Here is a 19,891-nt window from a genome sequence, read left to right as displayed (position 1 = left end):
GGCACGTTAGCATTGTGGGAAAGCCTACACTGGAGTGCATTTATCTTTCTTTTTCTCTTCTTTAGTTTTAGTGTGCTGTTTGAGAATATCCGACATTTGTTGGTGCCAGTTTTGGCCAGGCTTTGCTTTATATATGTGCTGTCCCAGAAATCGAGCTTCTATGCGAAGATGAACGGTTGATCATTAAGCTGCGGTAGCAAACATTAAAGCATGCGAAAGAAGTTCCACGCCCAAGTATTAAACACTCGAATACGTGGTGCAATAAAGGCAACAAATGCAGGCAGTCATGCTCCTGGCACCGCTAAATATCGCTCAATATCTTCGCTGGAAGAAAATTCTTATGGAGATGTCCAAGTACAACCACTGGCACAACCTTGTCCAATATAAAAGGGAACACGTCATCTGTGTTTGAGCCACGGTTCCTGCAAACGTGCAAGTTAGCTAGAAGCTTGCTCACTGCTATTTATGTTGCCTTCCTGTTGAATTGAACCCTGCTCGTGGAACTTTTCCTCATTACAAGCACACACATGGAAAATTACCTGTTTCTAATACATATCCGGTGCGGCCTTTTACATTGGACGATGTTTACTATTGTTATTATTTTACTACCTCATCTTTGACCTACAAACCATGAAATGCGGCTTTATCCGTCATCTGCATATCTTTATGGTGCAAGTATATTAGTTATTTGGCTTACAAGCTATGCCGTTGGTGGTTAAATGTGTGTAGTAGGTTTGTTAAGGGATATCGTTCGTACAAGGCAAAGCTTTTGACATTAGTCTTCTTTTTTTTTTATGTAAACCGTATTGCATGCTACGTATACGTAATCGCTTCAGTGCACGGTAACATTTGCGATGAAGTATGCTGGAAGCTTCTGCTTCTACCATAGCGATCGTCCGAAAAAAAAAGAACTAGCACTAAGCTTTGAGGAGGAGTATGATAAATGGGTATAGTTCTCTTTTCTACTGTTTTTCTCTGCTGTTTTGCCATACTAGTGGTCAGAGCCTCCTGTATTTTGCTCTGCTCAGATGTGGCTTTCACTGCAACTACTTTAATACTGATGCGGAAATGTTAAGCAGTCAGAGACTTGGAGCGCTGTCTAATCCTTTATTCGTTGGCTGCGAGGTCAAGAGTGGCGTCGTGGTCACCTTCTTGCATATATATATTGTTATATATCCGGCATATTGGTCAATCATGCGGTCACAGTGCATCACCAGGGGTGTCGCTTTTCAGTTACAAAAATGCGTCAATTCAGTGGCCACCGGTGGCGCAAAAAAAAAAAAAAACAGCTAGCAGCCACGCAACGCGTTCCAATCGCTTAGCGCTGTACGCCTTGACTGAAGAGGATAGCCGAGGGCCACGAAAGAAGACGGCATCTATTCAGCGTACGATTTGCAGCGTCGGACATCGGTGCCTCACAATTTTCTTGATAGGAGCTACGAAGCGCTGACTGCAAACGCGTCGACGAACTGCACGCTGCATCGCACCGTAGATGATGACGATAGCAGGAAAGACCGCAATGAAACAAAGAAACAGATGGCGACGATAACCCGTAGGCGCGGTAACTGTGCTCGGCGGTTCGGTCCGGTCGCCTAGGTAACGGCCGCGCATGCTCAACGCCGCGCGATAGCGGCAGAACGTCGTCGGGGCCCGGCCGCTAACGACGTGGATGCAAGTGCGGTAAGTGGCTCTGATATTACTTTTTGTGCTAATAAGTGGAAAATTGGGTTCGCAAGCACAGTCCCGCCATTTCGGCCACCTACGGCGCATTATAATTTCGCTTAAACAAGCTGTTGTCGAACTCGGTTAACTGTTGTTGAGCTTGGTAAAACTTCGCGGGACCGTATCCCGGTCACGGCGGCCGCATTTCGATGGGGGGAGGGGGGGGGGGGGGCGAAATGCTGGAGTACCCGTTTACTTTGATGTAGGTGCACGTAAAAAAGAGAGAGAGAGAATGGTGGTCCAAGTTATTCCGGAGTCCCTCCACTACGGCGTCCCTTATATTCAAATAGTGCTTTTGGCACGTAAAACGCCGTAACTTTAATTAAATTTTTTAAATCTTAATTACCGATATTTCAAAAAGTCTTGCTAAAACTAATAATTGCCTTGCCGTAAAAGATATACAGATTCTTTTCAACCTTTTGGCATTGCCTCATTAGCGCGCCATACAATAGCAGACGCGTGTGTTCTGCGGAAGTCGCAGGATTTTAAAGCCACGCTAATTGCCTTGGTACTTCAAAAGTTTGTACCTAAGTCATGTTAACTAACGAAATTTAGGAAACTACCTTGACTGGCGCTGGCTTAATGTGTCTTCCTTCGAGAGCATTCGGTATTTGCTCCTCAAAGCCAATGCTTGCTGTAAAGCTAAGCCGCTTTGGATGTGGCTTCGTTCGAAATAATTGTGTACGTTGTGTGCCCCTTTTATGGCGATTTTAACATGTGGCCTCAATTCCACACCTGTGATGTCAACCCCGACAGCGAGAAGTGTTCGCTGAATTTTGACGCGGTGTCACCGCGCCACCATGACGCGACGTTTATTACGCGATTACTTCAACGTTTACTTCCCGTCTAGTGTGCAGCTAAGAGCGCACAAAGCGAAACGCGGTTAGCCTTACACTTGTAGCAACGGACGTTTCGGAATGTTCCTATCGGAGCCGCACCATATATATACTTAATATATATGCTGGCCGCCATGTTTATCTGCGGCGAGTTTGATGGAACCAGGCACCAAAACGGTGCTTGGTCGTTTACATTGTTCCGTTGTCGTAAGTATTAATTATTCCAAATATGCTTGCGTCTGTCGCAGCTCTGTGAATTTCCACGCGCATTGCTTGTCGCGCTCTTTGCCGTCGCCCGCTTCTACCGAAGTGCGTACCCTCTTATCAGATTATCGCTGTAACGCCAGACGCACTTGCTGCCGCCTTCGGAATTTCGTGAACGTCATCGTCAATTCGATGCCGCGATACCATCATGTTCAGTACGAGCTGCGGCGCGCTAGCCCTGTGCACAGCGCCCGCCGGGTCGAGGTTGGTGGTCATGCTAGCGTGCGACTAGCGTGACGGTGCTGATAAAGAAAAGTGGAGAGGGTTTCGCCTTTCCAGCGATGCGCGTACCCCGTGCCTTACGCTGGCTCGCCGATCAACTATCGCTCAAAAGGGAAAGAGAGAAAAAAAGAAAGGAAAAAGAAGTGCCATGAATGTGCCGATTGCACGAACGCACTGTGGGAATCGATGTAAGCGAAAGTTTCTGTGCTGTCTGCTTTGACTGGCGATAATTGGCGGGGATGTCGACGGCGACTGTTTAATTTCTTCGACGTTAAGTGCAACACGAGAGTGGCGAGTTGATGTCAAACGTTACGTTGCGTGCACTATTGGTGTTTGTCTTGCGTAGTACACGGAACGCGCAGGGGAAGGTAATTGCTTGAGGCGTTGTTGTGTGTGCGCCATACTTCATAACCTCTGAGAGGGTTGAGCGTTTTCATTGCCCCACCCGACGCATCGCGTCGTGGCAGAAGCGTTTAACTTGAATAGGAAGCTGTACGTGCCAAAACCACAATCGGATTATGAGGTGCGCCGTTCTGGCGGACTCCGGGCAAATTTTGACACTGTGGTGTTTAACGTGTCCCTAGATAAGTACACGAGCGCCTTATTTTTTTATTTTTTTGCCCCCATCAAGATGCGGCTGCCGCGGTAGGGATTAAGCTCGCGACCTCGTGCAATGCCATCGAAAGTGTGGTTCGACGTGTGACCGCTTCCAGGCCCTACGATGCGCTTTAATGCGGCTCTGCGTCTGTACGCCCTGCTTAAGTTGTCCGTTTGGCATATTTGCATGTTTATTTTTCCGAAATAGCAGAAACATACCGTACCGTACGTTGAACATAAATTTATCCCGTTTGCCCGCAACCGCGTCGCGTATATAGTAGTGTTTCCTCGCTTTCTCATGTCACCTTTTCCCATTGTGCACATTTGCACAATACCGTGTGCACATTCGATGTTGTGCAAAGGTCCAAACGAGTTTTTTGTGTCGCATTTCTTCTCTGCGGTGCTCCTGTCATCTAAACACACTCTGAACCCCCCCCCCCCCTTCGCCGCGTGTCAAGACAGTAGCAGTAGTGGGAAAGCCGAAGAGGCAAAGAAAGCTTCCATTTAAAAAAGACAAAACAAAAAAAACACTGAGGTCTAAGTACGTTAACAAGCCTGACTTCTCCACAACGTGGCTGCATGCATAAGATTTCAGGCAGCAATATGAAGTATTATAACACTCTCCGTAAAACTTAATTGTTGCATGAATTGTCGTACTTTACGGTGTAGCTAGACTGCGCTTTAATCTCCGGTAATGGCGCATTCGACTGGTCATTACAAGATGTGTTACGAATGTCGTGCAAGATACCTTTCAAGTTGAATTACGAGAATAAGCTGCTAAATCTGATACATGAATAATTTTGCTTCATCGCCGACATTTTTTTCCTGTTTAAACTTCAAAGCGCGACATTTATTGTAGCGCTGCCATAGTACGTTGAAGCGAGTAGTCGAACATATAAACACAAGTGTGCGCTGATGCGTTAAGATTTGATAACTTTATATGTCTTCCTACGAAACGTCGAGCTTCAACCGATACAAGCTGTCAAAGCTGTAGCAGATTTTTTTTTTTTTCTGATCGACTGCAGGACTCGACTCCCTCTTGTACTTCTCATACTATGTGCGTGATGTGGCCTGTCTTCCTCTTCTCTCTCTCTCTCTCTTTTTTGCTCTTCATGCGCGTAAGCCTGGTTGGTGTCCCTTTAAGGAAACAACTGCCAGCCGGCTTTTCTTTGTGTCAATATATGTGTGGTGCCTATATATACTTGTACAATTAACAGGGCTCCCATGCTTGTGTGTGCCGTGCGACACCAGCGCCACTCCTCCTCCTGGCGGAGAGCCGCGTCACCGTCTATCAGCACGCTTGCACAAAACCGCCGACAGCCGCCCGCATAATCAAGTAAGTTGGAATGGCAATGTTTGTCGTTTTCCCGAATGCTTGCTATTATTTGCGGCAGCGTTGTTGCTTCGCGTTCTAGCTGCGGTCATGACAGTTTGCTCATGACGACGAGAAGATCGCTGCAACGTCCACGTGTCCTGAGTGACGTATTGAGTGCCGGCTGCTTTACGCGCCCTATGCACATTGTGCTTTCTCGTATTCGTCTGACTGCGCGCTCTGGCTCTTTGGACTTTTGCGTCTTAACCAGAAACATTCCTGTAGCAGCAAATCGAAGCAGTTGGGCGCCTTAGCGCAAGCAAGGCGGATCCACTTGGGACGAATTTTCAAGACGACACCAGTCTCGAGCTATTAATTCCCGAACTTTGCGGAGGAATGCGTTGGCCTTCCAGTCACTTTCTTAACAAAACGTCGTTTTATGCGTCGAAGCCCAAGATTAGCTAGAACGCCAATGCGGGAATGCGCCAAAGCTCGGGAATTAATATCTCGAAACGGGAGGTATTCTGTAAGAGTCCACTATAGTAAACATGTCCATTTCGTCTGCTGCTGAAGTGCTGATCCGCAGCCCAGCCAATCAGAACTTCAACAGCAGATGAAATGGACATGTCCACTAGGTGGACTCTTACAGAGTACCTCCTCAGTTTATGAACTGTGATACGGCTGTCACCATATTTGTTACGGGGACGGGGTTTCGGCTACCTTCAACAACGTCTGCCTAGAGCTTGACCCTGGTTGACCATCGGAGAGGGTCCGGTAGGGAAGGCGAGATGATGTAAAAAATAAGGGAAGTTAAATACATGGTTACGGGTGAGCGGTGCGCTCCAAGACGAAAAAATATATACACATACGTTCATCGCGCGTGCTCCTGCGCGCAAGGCCAGAGAAGATCTGCATGTGGCGTCTCGCTGGCCTCATACCTTACACCATCTGGGCAACGTCATTCTCTCTCGCCCCCCTGGTGGAGGGCCTTGTCAGTACACTGGTCAGCCCACGCAGAGGAATTTGGAGAGAAACCACTCACTGGGGTAGAGGGGGTGAGCACAGGTCACGTCGGGTCAACTCACACAGAGGAATTCGGAGAGAAACCGCTCGCTGGCGTAGGGGTGATGAATGGAGGACAGAGAAGAGTTGGAATTGCACTGGTGCATAATACCGTCGCACCCACCCGATGGACAAGTCATTTATGTTGACAAGCGTGACGCTTGGGCACGTCGTGTCTCGGGCGCTTGGCATCCGTTCCATTCAGCGCCGCACACAGTGAACCGTAACAGACTGCCCCGCCGCCGAAGTAGATCCCGATGGGATGAGGATGACGCAGCTCGGTGCTTGTATTCGTCGTCGGTTGTCGCATATCTCTCTGGAGCACGAAAGACTGCGAGCGTTTTCCCGAACGCTTCCTGTCCACGCAACAATTTGTCCATAAAGAACGCAGATATGAAGGCGGCATATGTGCTAGCCCGCTCTGTGAGCGGAAGCTGTTAGTAGCCTCGAACTAGATCCAGGTTAGAAATGAACCGGACGCTACTAACTTTCTCGATGCGCTCTTTCAGGTTTAGTATACGATTAATCTGAGCTTTAGTGATCGCGTTTAGTCTACGGTAATCTACGCAAAAATGCGGAACCTTGCTCGGTACCTCAGCTAAGATCAAAGGCGAGGTGTAATCGCTCTAAATTTAAAATAATACGCTCGATCACATCTTAAGTCGACATTTTCTCCATCTCCGCATCCATAATCTCACGCTGGCGCGGTGACAGTCGATAAGCCTTTGAACGTATACCCGTACAGGCTCCGAAGAAGTGAGCTCGATGTTGCGTGTAAAAACCGATGTCCTTCCTGGCCTATCTACAAGTAAGTCCTGAAACTCGTACAGGATTTCCTGCAACTCCGTCATTTGTTCAGGCTCCAGCTGCGCTTTAGAGGCTATAGTTCCCCAATTAGTTGTTCCTTAGCCTCTCCGTTAGCGACTGAAACGAGCCCCGGAAGCTCTACCGGAATTTCTTCGGGAACTTTTACCGTCATGCATATAACTGCTTCCCGTTTCATGTAAAGCTTGAGCATATTACAGTGATAAACCTGCCGTATCTTCCGCTTTCTAGGCACGCTTATAACGCAGTTCGTGTCAGACAATTTATGAGTCACGTACGTTTGCGGGACCTTTTTCCGCTGCACCTCGAGGTTGTTTTTCTGCGATTGCTGCAGCATCATTACTTTAATTATTGCCGACTTCAAATCGACGGTTCCTGCACCGTCTGGTCGTAATACACCTTGGACGTATGCTGGCCGGGCTTTAGCCATGGCCTCTTCTGAGAACTTCTGCGCCCTTCTTAAGCGTAGCTTAACTACGTACTCGACCGCAACTGGGTCTTAATTCCCATAATTCGCAGGTCCCATAATTCGCAGATCCCATAATTCGCAGAGCATGCGCGCGCAGCGGCTCTGCTGGCGAAAAACCGGTTGCTTCTTGCGGCGCAGTCCTCAGCGCAAACATGGTGGCAGGCAAGCGCCGCTACCAGTCAGTCTTCCTTTTGAAGTATAACGCCCTTAACGCGCAGTCCTTGTGTTTCACATGGTACTTGTCGAAAAGGACGGGGCGGTTACGCACCAATTCGATGTCGATGTCGATGTATTTCCGATGTCGCGACGCATTCGTTGACTGGGATATGACGAGCGCGTCGGGCTTGGCCGCCGTCTTTCGTATTGCCGAGTCGCGCTCCGATTGGTTCGCGGAGAGGGAATCCGGCGGCAGCGGCCGCAAAAAGCGGACCTCACCGCCGCCGAACTGGGTTCCGCGCCGCTATAGACGCCGAATGTCTCAGTGTGAACGCGCCATTTAATAGAGTGTAGCTGCTCTACGGAATGTAGGACTGCGCATGGTACACTGAGCTATGAATGAGCCTTATACCCACATCATTCTAGGAAGGTCGTGGTTAGGGCACTCGCAAACACGGTGCCTTGGTCGGAGTGTACTTCGGCGGGAAAACCAACTCACTCATATACCGAGAGGAGCGCGTTAACGATTTCCACCGAACTATAAGTTCTTTAAGTGGGATCGCTTCGGGGAATTTAGTAACGGGAAAATCGCTGTCAAATTATGACGGCATCCCGAGGCTGTTACTGGAAGTGGGCCTACTGGGCCGACTACGAGCCGGCGAAAGGGCTCAGTGATGATCGGCACTAGTTTCATCAGTGCTTTTGCATTTTCACCCGGTTTCCCCACGCACTGACATGTGTCGCAAGTCCTTCCAAATTGCTCTGCGTTGCGGAAACGACTTGACCCCTGCATTAGTCGATCGTTAGATTTCTTGGCACATAAGTGACCAGCCCAAAAGTTAGCTTCTGTACGACAAGCGCAATAGATCCTGTCGATAAGCCTGAGGCTCGACCAGTTGGTCAAATGTGGTAGCCCTGCGATATACATAATTCCTGTACAGCAGGCCGCCTCTCTCATAGAAATTCACGTTTTTCCATGCCACACCTTCGTTTAGGTTGCCTTAGACGTTTTGCAGGTCGGGGTCCTTGTTTTGCTTGGACTGCAAGGCTGAACTGCCTATCACTAACAACCGCTATAGGCCTTCTGACAAAGGCGCTACAAACAAATCTGGCGACTGCTCTTCCAATAACTCGGCTGCTGCCACTACTGGGACCTCTGACTGCACGGATCCAAACTCCTGCGATTCCAACGCGGGGACATTCTCAATTTCCGCTTTCTGAGGTTACGAACAGCCATCCATCTAAGTTAGTGCCGTTCTCGCGACTGCTTTTGTAGTTAACTCGCGAGCTTTCGCTATCATAGTGCCATCACGCTAGTCTCCCCTAACATTACCCCTTTCTCGCGCATAGTCTGATCTGACCTATTTGAGAACAGGTTAGGGTATTTCGGAGGAAGCGGAGACGATATGGCAACTTCCGTCTGAAGTGTGTCGAAAGGACCTTTAATAGATGCCTTTACGATTGGAAGAGATGCTCTGTGAGCTTTTACAGATTGCTTAATCCAGGCGCATTCACCCGTGAGCATCTCAGGTTCCACATAAGAGCTGTGAACCATGTCCATAGTAGCCGCCGAGTCACCCAGTATGTGACATGCTTTTCCATTTACCTGAAGGGCGTGCATGTGTGGTTCGAGCAGTTTCGTGTTCTCGTCATTGCGACCGACCGATAAAAACACTTCCTTTGCCTTGCTACATTGTGCAGCAATGTGCCCTGGTTTGTGACAGTTGTAGCAAAGAAAGGGTTTCCTCGCTTCCAACTTCTTATGCTGCTCTGCCTTAACTTCCGGGGCCCCAGACCTTCCGACCATGAAGTATTACATTTTGAGGTATACCCTCAATCGTAGGCTTGTGCTTTCCATTTTTCGGCCTGGTCTTCGGCCTGCCAAGCTTGCGATTGGGATAGCCTTTTCAACCGTCGCTGACTTGGCGAGCCGGACGCGTTACAAGTTTCTCTGCTGGTTCAACGCCTCAGGCTGTCGTGCTAACTTCTGGCCTATCTTGAACCCAGTACCTCATGTTCTCAGGTGGCCGGTTATAACACTATTAATCTGCAAAGCACTGAACAACCTTTGCGTGATGACCATAGGCATTTTGTTCCTTGAGCCATTCCTCCATGTATGACATAAGCTTATACGCAAACTCTGTATAGGACTCATTCTTAGCCTTTTCCATTTTGCGGAACTTCCGTCGGAATGCCTCCGATGACAGACTATACTTCCTCAGCAAACTGTACTTTACCTTACCATAATCCTCAGCTTCCTCTCTGGTTAAGCGAGCTATTGCGTCTGTTGCCTCGCCCGGTAACAGTGTGAGCAGATGCTATGGCCACGATTCGTGGGAGAAGCCTTGCTTCTCGTACGTCCGCTCGAAGGTCACCAAGAACAAACCAACGTCCTCTGCGAGCTTAAAGGGTTGCATTAGCTCTTAGTCATCTATAACGATACGCGCTCTCCTGCACCGTTTCCTTCGCTCTTCTGCCCTGCCGCTAAAGTGCGTTCCATTTCAAGCTCGAGTCGCTTCAAGTGCGTGTTCCCTTTCCTCACGCTCTCGCTCTTTCTGTTCATTACGTTCCCGTTCTTCGCGCTCTTCTGCCTGACTTTTTGCAGTCTCCCTCTCTCTAATGATCTCCAGGCATTCCGTAAGCTCATCATCCTCAGCCTCTCGAGTAAGAATATCCTCAATGAGGTCTGATTTTTCGGAGTGCGTCAGTGACATCCATGTACAACTCCTTCGCCAGCTCCAACAACTCCAGTTTACGCAATGACTTCAAGTTCGCGGCTATTTTCAGTGCTGCCCTCTCTACTGTACACAACTATCTTGCCGGAACCTAACTAGGCCACAACAATAGCTCGAATTACCCATTCTGTTTTAACCCTTCAACAAAACCTAGCAAAACTCAGCAGAGGAGGTCCCACACTCACCACCTTGCATCCAAGAATCTGGCGTAGACCATCGCAAACGCTGCATTTAGTTGCGACTTAGTAGACGACGCTCGTAGATCCGAATCCTTTCCCTGCTTACCACTTGTCTGCAACGGCTGTCACCTGTTGTTACGGGGACGGGGTTTCGGCGACCTTCAACAGCGCCTGCTTGGAGCTCGAACCAGGTTGACTATCGGACAGGGTCAATTCTGATGGTCAAGTCTAGATGATGTAAAAGCAAATAACATAAGTTTAATACATTGTTACGGTTGAGACATGACAAAAAGTACAGAAACGTTCGGTGTCCGTGCTTCTGCTTGCAAGGGCAGAGATCTGCACGTGGCCCCTCGCTGACCTTCTTATACCCTACACCATCCTTGCAACTTCATTCTCTCGTGCTCTCAGGTAGAGGGCCTTGTCAGCACACTGGTCAGCCCACACAGGAATACGGAGAGAAACCACTCACTGGCATAGAGGTGGTGAACGGAGTACAGAGAGTAGGATTCGCACTAATGCATAATCCCGTCGCACCCACCCGACAGACAAGGCTTTTCATGTTGACGAACGTGACGATTAGGCACACCGTGTCTCAGGCGCTTGGCATCAGTTCCATTCATCGCCGCACGCAGTGAACCGTAACAACTAGAATTGTGCTATCTGCCGCAGACAACGTTTAAAAATTTTTTAGTGTTCGCTGAAACACGCGGTATATTGCTCCACTATGGGTACGGCTTGCTGTTGAATTGACACCACGTACTTACTCGTCTCTTCATTAAAGATCATAATTTCCGATTTCTCTGTGCTAAACTTGAGGCCTAGATTTGTCGCTGCGTTGCCACAGACATTCACAAGTGTCTGTGAATCTCTTTTATTTTCCGCTAGTAGCACTATGTCGTCCGCATACATCATTCCAGGGAGGTTCCATTTCACCATTTGTCCATTACGCACGTCGGATAAATCATACCCTATTTCGCTGTTTTCCAGTGGACTTTCAATGCCCTTAACATAAAGGGCAAACAGCAATGAAGACAGAGGACATCCTTGCTTCATTCCTTGGTGAATTCGCACCACTTCATTACCTTTTCGACCTTCCCATACAACTTCTACACGGTTATCTCTATATATCTCCCTCAGAAGCTCCACGAAATGGTCCTCTTCGCTATCATGCTTAAGGATATCCCACAACAGTTACTTGTCTTTGTTGTCATAGGCTCCTTTAATATCCAGACATGCTATCGACAACGGTTTATTCTGAACTACTGAAATCTGTATGCACTGTGCACCGAGTTTGTACAAGTATATTATCCTCTAAGCTTTTGCCTGGCCTGAACCCATTCTGGAGTTCCCTCAGCACATCATTATTATCCATTTCGACAGTTCCAATTTTATGGCTTGCATTGCCTTTCAATATCACCGACGTTACTGTAACTGGCCTGTGCAAACTGTTATCGTTATCACCTTTGCCGTTGAATATGAGGTTCTTGCTTTCACGCCGTCTAACCGGAATTTTCTTCCTTCTAATCACCTGCTCTATGGCATTCGTCAGCATTACCTTGCTCTTTGGACTGTGGTTATTGTTTAGCTGTATTGGGATTTCATCGGGTCCTGCTGCCATGTTATTAGGGACATTTTCTTCTGCCTTTTTTTAAAGATAAAAGCTTTCTGTGCTATATTTTGATATCTCAGGCTTTTGTGTTGCTGCTGGATGTGTGTGAGTCTGAACTACGTGTTCTTTCGTGCCTAACTTATCCCTAATAGTGTGGCTAAATTGAGAGCGCGAACTACTAGGCAAAGGCACAAGAAAAGACAGGACACGGCGGTACTCGCAGTTTTATTCGAAAGGTTAGACATTAAAAAGCCGACATGTCCTACTTCATCAAACGTCATAAAAAGAGCAAAAAAAAATAGAACCAGCACACACACAACAAACACACGTAAAAAAGAAACAACGGACCGATGACATATCTTTGTGTTTTTTTTCTTTTTTTGTCTTGCTTTTTATGACGTTTAATGACGTTACAATGAATTTACAAACGTGACTATGTAAATAGTAAGACCTGGTGAAAAACTAATGCTCGGCGGCGCTCACAGCACAAAACACCTACAACAAACAAAACCAAAAGACAAAAACGAAAAACCTTACACCGCCAAAACTAATCCTTTTTTTTTTGTAAGGCATATTCCAGAAAATTGACTGCTTCTGTAAGAAATGAGACAGATGGCGTGCTGATACATTTGTTGCCATTTTTTTGTATGTGGAACGCTTCAAAAATCTTCCTTTCAGTCTGATCCCTTGAATAGAACGGGGATGTTGTGTTATTAAAAATTGGTTTGCAAGGGTTGTTTCTTCCGCCTTTCTTTTTTTCCTATGCATCTGTCACAGTGCAGGGCTAAAGTGTGTCCTGCCTTATTATTTGCATGCCACTGGTCTTCTCGTGCCCTTTCATTGAAACGCCTGCCCAATTGAGCAATATAAATGCTGTCACATGTCAAGGGAATCGAATACACTGCCCCGCAAACACAATCTGTGAATTATGCGAGCACAAGTTAGAAACTAGTTTCAATCAACAAGTTAGGCGCTTCCTCTCGGCTGGTTACCCTCAGAGTTTAATCACTGGCGCCTGAGAAAGTCTTTTGCAAAAACTTAAAGGTAGAAAGCACCAGAAGGAGGGTATTAAGAAAGAAAAACTGCAGGTCATGCCCTATATTCCTCGAGTTTCACACATCAAAAAAGTAGCAAGCCGCTACGGGGTCGAGGTCGTTTTTTCGGCTCCATGCAAGCTCAGTAGAGTGTGCCCCATGGTGACAGGCAAGAAAAAGAGTAGGCCACAGTGTCCAACCACGCACGAAAGGCACTACACAGACTGTGTTTGTGGAGTAGTGTATTCGGTTCCCTTGACATGTGACAACATTTATATTGGGCAAACGGGCAGGTGTTTCAATGAAAGGGCACGGAGACACCAGTGGCATGTAAAGAACAAGGCAGGAGGCACTTTGGCCCTGCACTGTGACAGATGCAGAGGAAAACAAGAGGGCGGAAGAAACAACCCTTGCAAACAAATTTATAATTACATAACGTTCCTGTTCTATTCGTGGGATCAGACTGAAAGGGAGATTGTCAAAGCGTTCCACATAAAAAAAATGGCGACAGATGTATCAGCACACAATGACCTTACTGAGTATACTACCTCACACAACATGGGGTGTGACAGGAAGTGTATAGTAAATGTTTACAAGAGCCTCATTCTATCACGGTTAGGCTATGGTGCCATAGTATACAACTCTATGGCCCCGAGCGCACTGAAGATGCTGGATCCCGTCCACCACCTGGGTATCCATCTGGCTACAGGCGCATTCAGAACTAAGCGTCATTGAAAGCTTATATGTAGAAACGAAAAAGTGGTCACTCCATCTGCAGAGATCATACATCAGCTTTACATATTTCCTTAAAGTGCACTCTAATCTTGAACATCCGTGTTTTCAAACTAATAACGATTAGACATGCACTGCACTTTTCCATAATGGACCCTCTATGAGACAGCCTTTTCACTTCGTGTGAGGGAGCCTAGCGGTGAAATGGATGTCCCACTCTTCGAACACCGCTTAATGCCTAGAGCAAAGAAGCTACCGCCTTGGGATTGGCAGGTGATAGAAGGTGATGTATCTTTTGTCAGAGTTACAAAATACGCACCAGAGCTCGAAATTCGAATGCACTTCGATGAACTCCAATCGAAGTATTGCTGTTCGGAATTCTACACCGATGCATCAAAATCGCATGTTGGCGTGTCTTACGTGGCTGTCGGTTTCTCTTTCTCTGAAGCAGGTGTACTGAAGCCCCATACAACCATCTTTACTGCAGAAGCCTATGCAGTACTGTCTGCAGTTAAACACACAAATAAATTAAATCTAGAGAAAGCGATAACATTCACAGACACGTTAAGTGTTGTAAAAGCACTAATGTCCTTCAGAAAACACAAAAATAATGTTTTCATTGAGCTTTACTGTTTCTTGTGCAGTATTTAATCGTCTCGTAGGCATGTGACAATATGCTGGGTCCCTGGTCATAGATGCATCGAAGGTGCTGGCGGACCAAATGGCCACATCAATTCCACCCCAAGCTGATAATTTCACCAATGCTATTCCTGCCACAGACCTCAAGCCTTTTTTGCGGACGAAACTGCGAAGCCACTGGCAACGCATGTGGGACAATGAAACAAATAATAAGCTTCACTTGATTAAGCCAAAGTTAGGTTTCTGGCCCTCCTTACAAAAACAAGACGGACTAATGTCCTATTCTGTCGACTCAGAATAGGACACACATATGGTACTCGCAATTTTCTGCTTACTGGCAACGAACCTCCTACCTGTGGTAGATCTGGTGCGAGGCTCACCGTCCTCCACGTCCTTGTGGAGTGTCGGGAAACCGAAAGAGAAAGAAGGAAACATTTTCCTCTAGCATACCGGTATTGTCTCCCTCTACATCCCGGTATGTTTCTTGGTAAAGAACCCCTTTTTACTGTCCTAGGTTTCTTTAAAGACGTGGTCTTGCATGTTAATAGCCCAATAATATCGTAGCTTATCCTCTCTCCAGAGGATGCTGCTCTGATAGTACTTGCACAGCACACGCCTAAAGGTCTTTGCGCTTCAAGGGCTCTGCAGTAGTGCTTTTTCGAAATTTTATCCTATGACCAATTTTAGCACATTGAAATTCTTTCACAATGAATCTTTCGCGTCCTTGGCACGCTTCATCGTCATTGTCATAGTTTTATTACATGTAACTCTTACGGACTTTAGAGTGACCGTCTTTTAGGCCCCTTTACAGCCCTGTCACAGCCATTGCTCGTAATTTATCGCTTCACTTTGATCTCATTATCATTGGCGTTGCGCTCTTTGGCCCTTGCGCCATAAAACATTGTATTCATCAAATGTATCAGCCATCTTCGTGTTTGCTTCCAGAAGAAGTCATTTTTCTGTAATATGTCTTATAAAATATGATTCGTTTTGGCGGTCTAAGGTGTTTTTTTGTCTTTTGGTTTTGTTTGTTGTAGGTGTTTTGTGCTGTGAGTGCCGCTGAGCGCTAGTTTTTCACCAGGTGTCACTCTTTCCATAGTCACGTTTGTAAATTCAACAGTAGCCGTCACACCCCCCACCTTACCATGGTTGTTCTCATTCAGCCATATTTTGAGCCTTCATCCCTTCATGACCTCATTTCCACATTTGTTGATCGGTTGGTATTCCCCGTTTGTCGTTATGTTTTTCTCTTTGCCTTTTTTTTGCTTTCTTCAAACAATTTTATGCACGAATCCTTCGTCTTTACACTGGTTATTTGTCAAGTGCCATATCCATTTCCTTCACATACTCGCGGTCTCTTCCTGTTTTTCTTCCAGTTTTTTTTCTTTATTTTATGTGTTTTTATTGTATCTCTCCCTCTTATATGATGCTGTAAAAATGGCTCATGGTTATTTCGGTGATCGCTTGTCGCAATCTTGGATACACTGTTACCCAGCAGATAATCTTTTACGTTTTTATGTTTACCGGCACATGTGAAAGTGACAATGCGGATACGTGCACAGGTTTCCGAATGAAATATATGTATGTTGCTTGCTTTCCAAAAATAAACAGTTGGCAGTCTGCTCTCGTGATGTGGTGTGTGTTTCCTTTCTGTATCCTCGTTTTTTCGCGCAGTTATAAGAAACGTCTAAAGCTGTGAACCAACTAGCCAGCAAGAACGTCCTACTTCCATACTGCGGCTCGACCATTTTTCACTTTTGATCCTAATAACATGTGGGATGTACCGCAATGCGTCGTCTCGTTCGTAGATCCTTATCCGTCTTCATCACGTGTAACCGTTTTCAAAAATTTAATTGGAGCTCCGAATGCTCTTATATGGTTCCAGAATCTCTTTGGAGTGTCTTTGTCTCTATTGCAGATGTTATGCACCCAACGTTCATTTGCGCATTTAATTTTATCTTTCTCGAGCTCGCTAGCCGCCCTTTTTTCTCGGTATTTGTTCCGTTTCAAAAACCACCTCTTCGCGTGATCCCAACTTTCTGTCTTTTCGATGGTCCCTGACGCCTGCTTACGCTCTTGTATAGTTTTATTTCCTTGTTCCACCACTTACGTAGGTTTTTCTTTCCAACCCAACAATCTTTTTTGCTGTGTCTGCCTTGCTTCCTGCTGCATAACGTCCAACAGTTCCGTAAATTCCCAGACTGCTGTAGGCAAAATCTCCATTTTCTTCTCTGTTTTCTTTTCGATCTCTATTATTTGCTCTTCATTCCTTTTTAGAAATTCTATTGCTATTGGTTCGTGTTTTCATTACTATATATCTCATAATTCAATGTTAAGCATCTGTGATCGCTACCCAGACTATTTGTTCCAGAGAGAGAGAAAGGCAAAGGAAAGAAATAGGTTAGCCATAGATTATCTCCGGTTGGCTACCCTCTACCGGGGGAGGGGCAAATGGATGCGATAATTGTCAGAGAGATAAAGATGAAATATAAAAAAGAACGAAGAACAAGAAACCAAACACAGGCACATACATACAATACAGAAGTGTTTCTGTGCACACTGTCCCGCAGTCTCCGAAGGCATTCCTAGGAATACAGGGTGTTTCAGCGAATACATTAAAAATTTTTTAAAGGTTGCCTGTGGCAGACATCACAATTCTAGTTTGAGCCGGTCTAGTCGAAGCGGCGGACAATACTTGCTCAAAAAATTGAGATGCAAAGTAGACTAATTGATAAAAATTCACTAATGACGTTTTCAACTAATTACATTATGGCCAACATTGCAATATACAAAGTCTAGCTGCGGAGTTCGCAAGGCGGACCCAGTTGGAACGAATTTTCAAGATGACACCAGTTTTGAGATACAAATTCCAGAACTTTGCGGAGAAATGCGTTGGCATTCCAATTAATTTGTTAACAAAACGTCGTTTCATGCACTGATGCACACAAGCAACTGGACCAGCTCAGGAAATAGAATTGTGATATCTGCCACAAGCAAATTTTAAAGGTTTTTGAAAGTGTTCGCTGAAACACCCTGTACAGTGTCACACAGGGTCAACGTCCCATCCTACGTCACACAGTGTGCAGTCACAATTTGTAACGAAGTTCTGTGTCATTTAAATAGCGCAGCAGTGCCTTCATTGGGGCTCGCGCTGATGTTCGCGTAGGCCAGTTTCCAAGGATGTCGTTTTCCGGTGTTGGTCACTTGTCTATTTGGTCTAGTGTGGCTGAGAGGGCTGCTCTCTGCGGGGATGAAATGAGGGCACTCACAAATAGTGCGCTACTGTTTCGTTGCACCCGCAGAAATCGCAAAGTTTGCTATTGGCCGTTCCGATAAGAATGGAGTACGCAATCGAATATGCCACTCCAAGCCATAGACGGATTAGAAGGGTGCAGTCACGTCGACTCAGGGTGTCTGCCAACCGGGAAAACCTAGAATTATCCGTTATTATGCATAGCCTGGAAATACTCAGGAAGAACTCGGGGAATTTGTGCTTATGACGTAACAGTTCTGCGGAAACCCGCAAGGTGGAGAGAAGTAATTAATAAAGGGAAACTCAGGCATTATCCCCGTTCGTAGCAATTGCTACAAAGGAAACCCATACGGTTTCCTCGAAAGAAAAGCCTCGAAGTTGAAGAAAAATTCGTCCTGGTCCTGGATCCGAACCTGGGACCATCGCCTTTTCGGGGCAGCCGCTCTACCATCTCAGCTAACCAGACGGCTAGCAGATGGCAGGGCGAAGTCGAATTCGTCGACAACTCGAAGTAAAGGCAAGAGTTTTGACGTGATAGTTCTGCGGAAACCCGCAAGGTGGAGAGAAGTAATTAATTACTATTTCTGTATTACCAATTGCTTCTCTCCACCTTGCGGGTGCGTAAAGCTTGTTCCCGAAAGTCAGCTCCGCCTCACTACAGTAATGTTAGGCGGTGAAGCACACGCGGAGTATTGCTGTGAAGGTTAACAAGCATGGGAAGTGCCAATTGTCACGGAACAATTATACACGCGTGTACCTGCCGTCCCCTGTCATCTTCAGAGCTTTTTCAGACGTGCCTGTGGCTATCTGAGCCCTTCAGGGCAGTAAAAGACATGCATTCATTTTCTTTTTGACTGACCGGTTTTTGGTACCTTGACCGTAGAACTGACCAAGAGGATGCTTCGAATATTCCAAGGGGAGAAGGCGCGGCGGAAGGAGGACGAGAACAGAAAGGACCGACGTGTTGAGGAATTAATGGGAAAGGAAATGTGCCGCCGCTTCTTTGAAGGAGCTTGAGCTCAAAAAACAACTTGTTGGCTGATGCCGAGGTGCAGGCGTCCCTCATCGAAACCAAAATAAACTCTTTAAAGCAATAAAACGCAACACTGAGGCATTGTGCGCAGGCTGAGAGTATGTCAGGACATTAGAGGTTGACTTACCAACCGTTGAGAGAGAATCTCACTTGTGATAAAGTCGAGGCCTCATACCAATGATCTTGCTATCAGTTGACAGAAATAGCTCCCGTTCGAAAATATTTGCTTCCGTATGCATCTCCTTTTTATTTGCATTTGAAAATGTTCGACACGATTTGCAATGGTTTTTACATTTTTTAAAAAGATATTTTATTCGCTGTTCATTTTACTAGCCCTGCCCTTCTGTTTTCTTCTTTAATGAAATAAACACGATTCCTTACTATTCAAACTGGATTAAGTCGTTTTTTTTATTTTTAACGTGCTTACTAGAGAGTGACGGCACCAGGCGACACGGTGTCAACCCGTCTTGACGTAAAACAAGGTTTTGTGTCACTCGGGGAATTTTGCAAAGGTACTCAGGGAAAACCTGGAAAACTCAGGGAATGTAAATACCTACTTGTTAGACACACTGAAAAGGTTCTTTGCGTATACCTCACTATAGAACATACAGTGCCTTCATTGCGCGTTTGTTTACCCAGTAATCCGTAATTGTTGAAGATACGTTGTTGCTTTGCGTAAAGTCGCATTTCACCGTCTCCACGTTGAAGGCCAGCTACAGTGGCGTAGCCAGAAATTTCGTTAATGGGGGGCGCTCACGTTGCAGTTCGGTCTCCTAAGGAGGAAGCTTTAGCTCAGGTGCTCCTATCTAAATGCATGTAGAACGAGAATTAGTTTTTCTTGGCAACCACTGCACCAAATTTGACGAGATTTGTTGCATTTAAAAGAATAACTTAAATTCTAGTGACTGTTCGTGTCGAAACTTAGCAAAGTGGAATACTATGGTAAATATGTGTGGGTTAAATAAAGCCTTTGCGAAGAATTCCCTAAACAAGTGCTAGAAAGTGTCACGCGGCCGTTTTAAACTACGCCCCCCCCCCCCACTGTGTGTTAATACATACCTTAGATTCTGTAGAAATTGAGGTCGTCCTAATTACATTGTGTTGCGAAGTGTTTACATTTCTGGCTTAATTAGGAACATTACAAATAAGTATCGTAGTCTTTTTTTTCCTGGCGTTATATTACTTTTCTTTCGGTGTCCTCGATGAACT

The 19,891-nt window shown here is 46.1% G+C and overlaps 1 long non-coding RNA gene across 1 annotated transcript in view; it reads left to right on the top strand.

The window, feature by feature from the left end:
* Positions 1–1,381: 1,381 nt before the first annotated feature.
* The window catches only part of LOC135903719 (uncharacterized), a 58,524-nt gene continuing 40,014 nt past the window's right edge, over positions 1,382–19,891 (top strand). The window contains exons 1-2 of the long non-coding RNA XR_010564909.2: positions 1,382–1,680; positions 4,859–4,977. This is a non-coding gene — a long non-coding RNA (uncharacterized lncRNA). The remainder of the gene's footprint in view (positions 1,681–4,858; positions 4,978–19,891) is intronic.

The sequence above is a fragment of the Dermacentor albipictus genome, chromosome 9 (assembly GCF_038994185.2).
Source record: "Dermacentor albipictus isolate Rhodes 1998 colony chromosome 9, USDA_Dalb.pri_finalv2, whole genome shotgun sequence".
Classification (NCBI taxonomy): Eukaryota; Metazoa; Arthropoda; class Arachnida; order Ixodida; family Ixodidae; genus Dermacentor; species Dermacentor albipictus.
The sequence above is the reverse complement of the archived record's forward strand: the minus strand, read 5'-3'. Positions and strand labels throughout refer to the sequence as shown.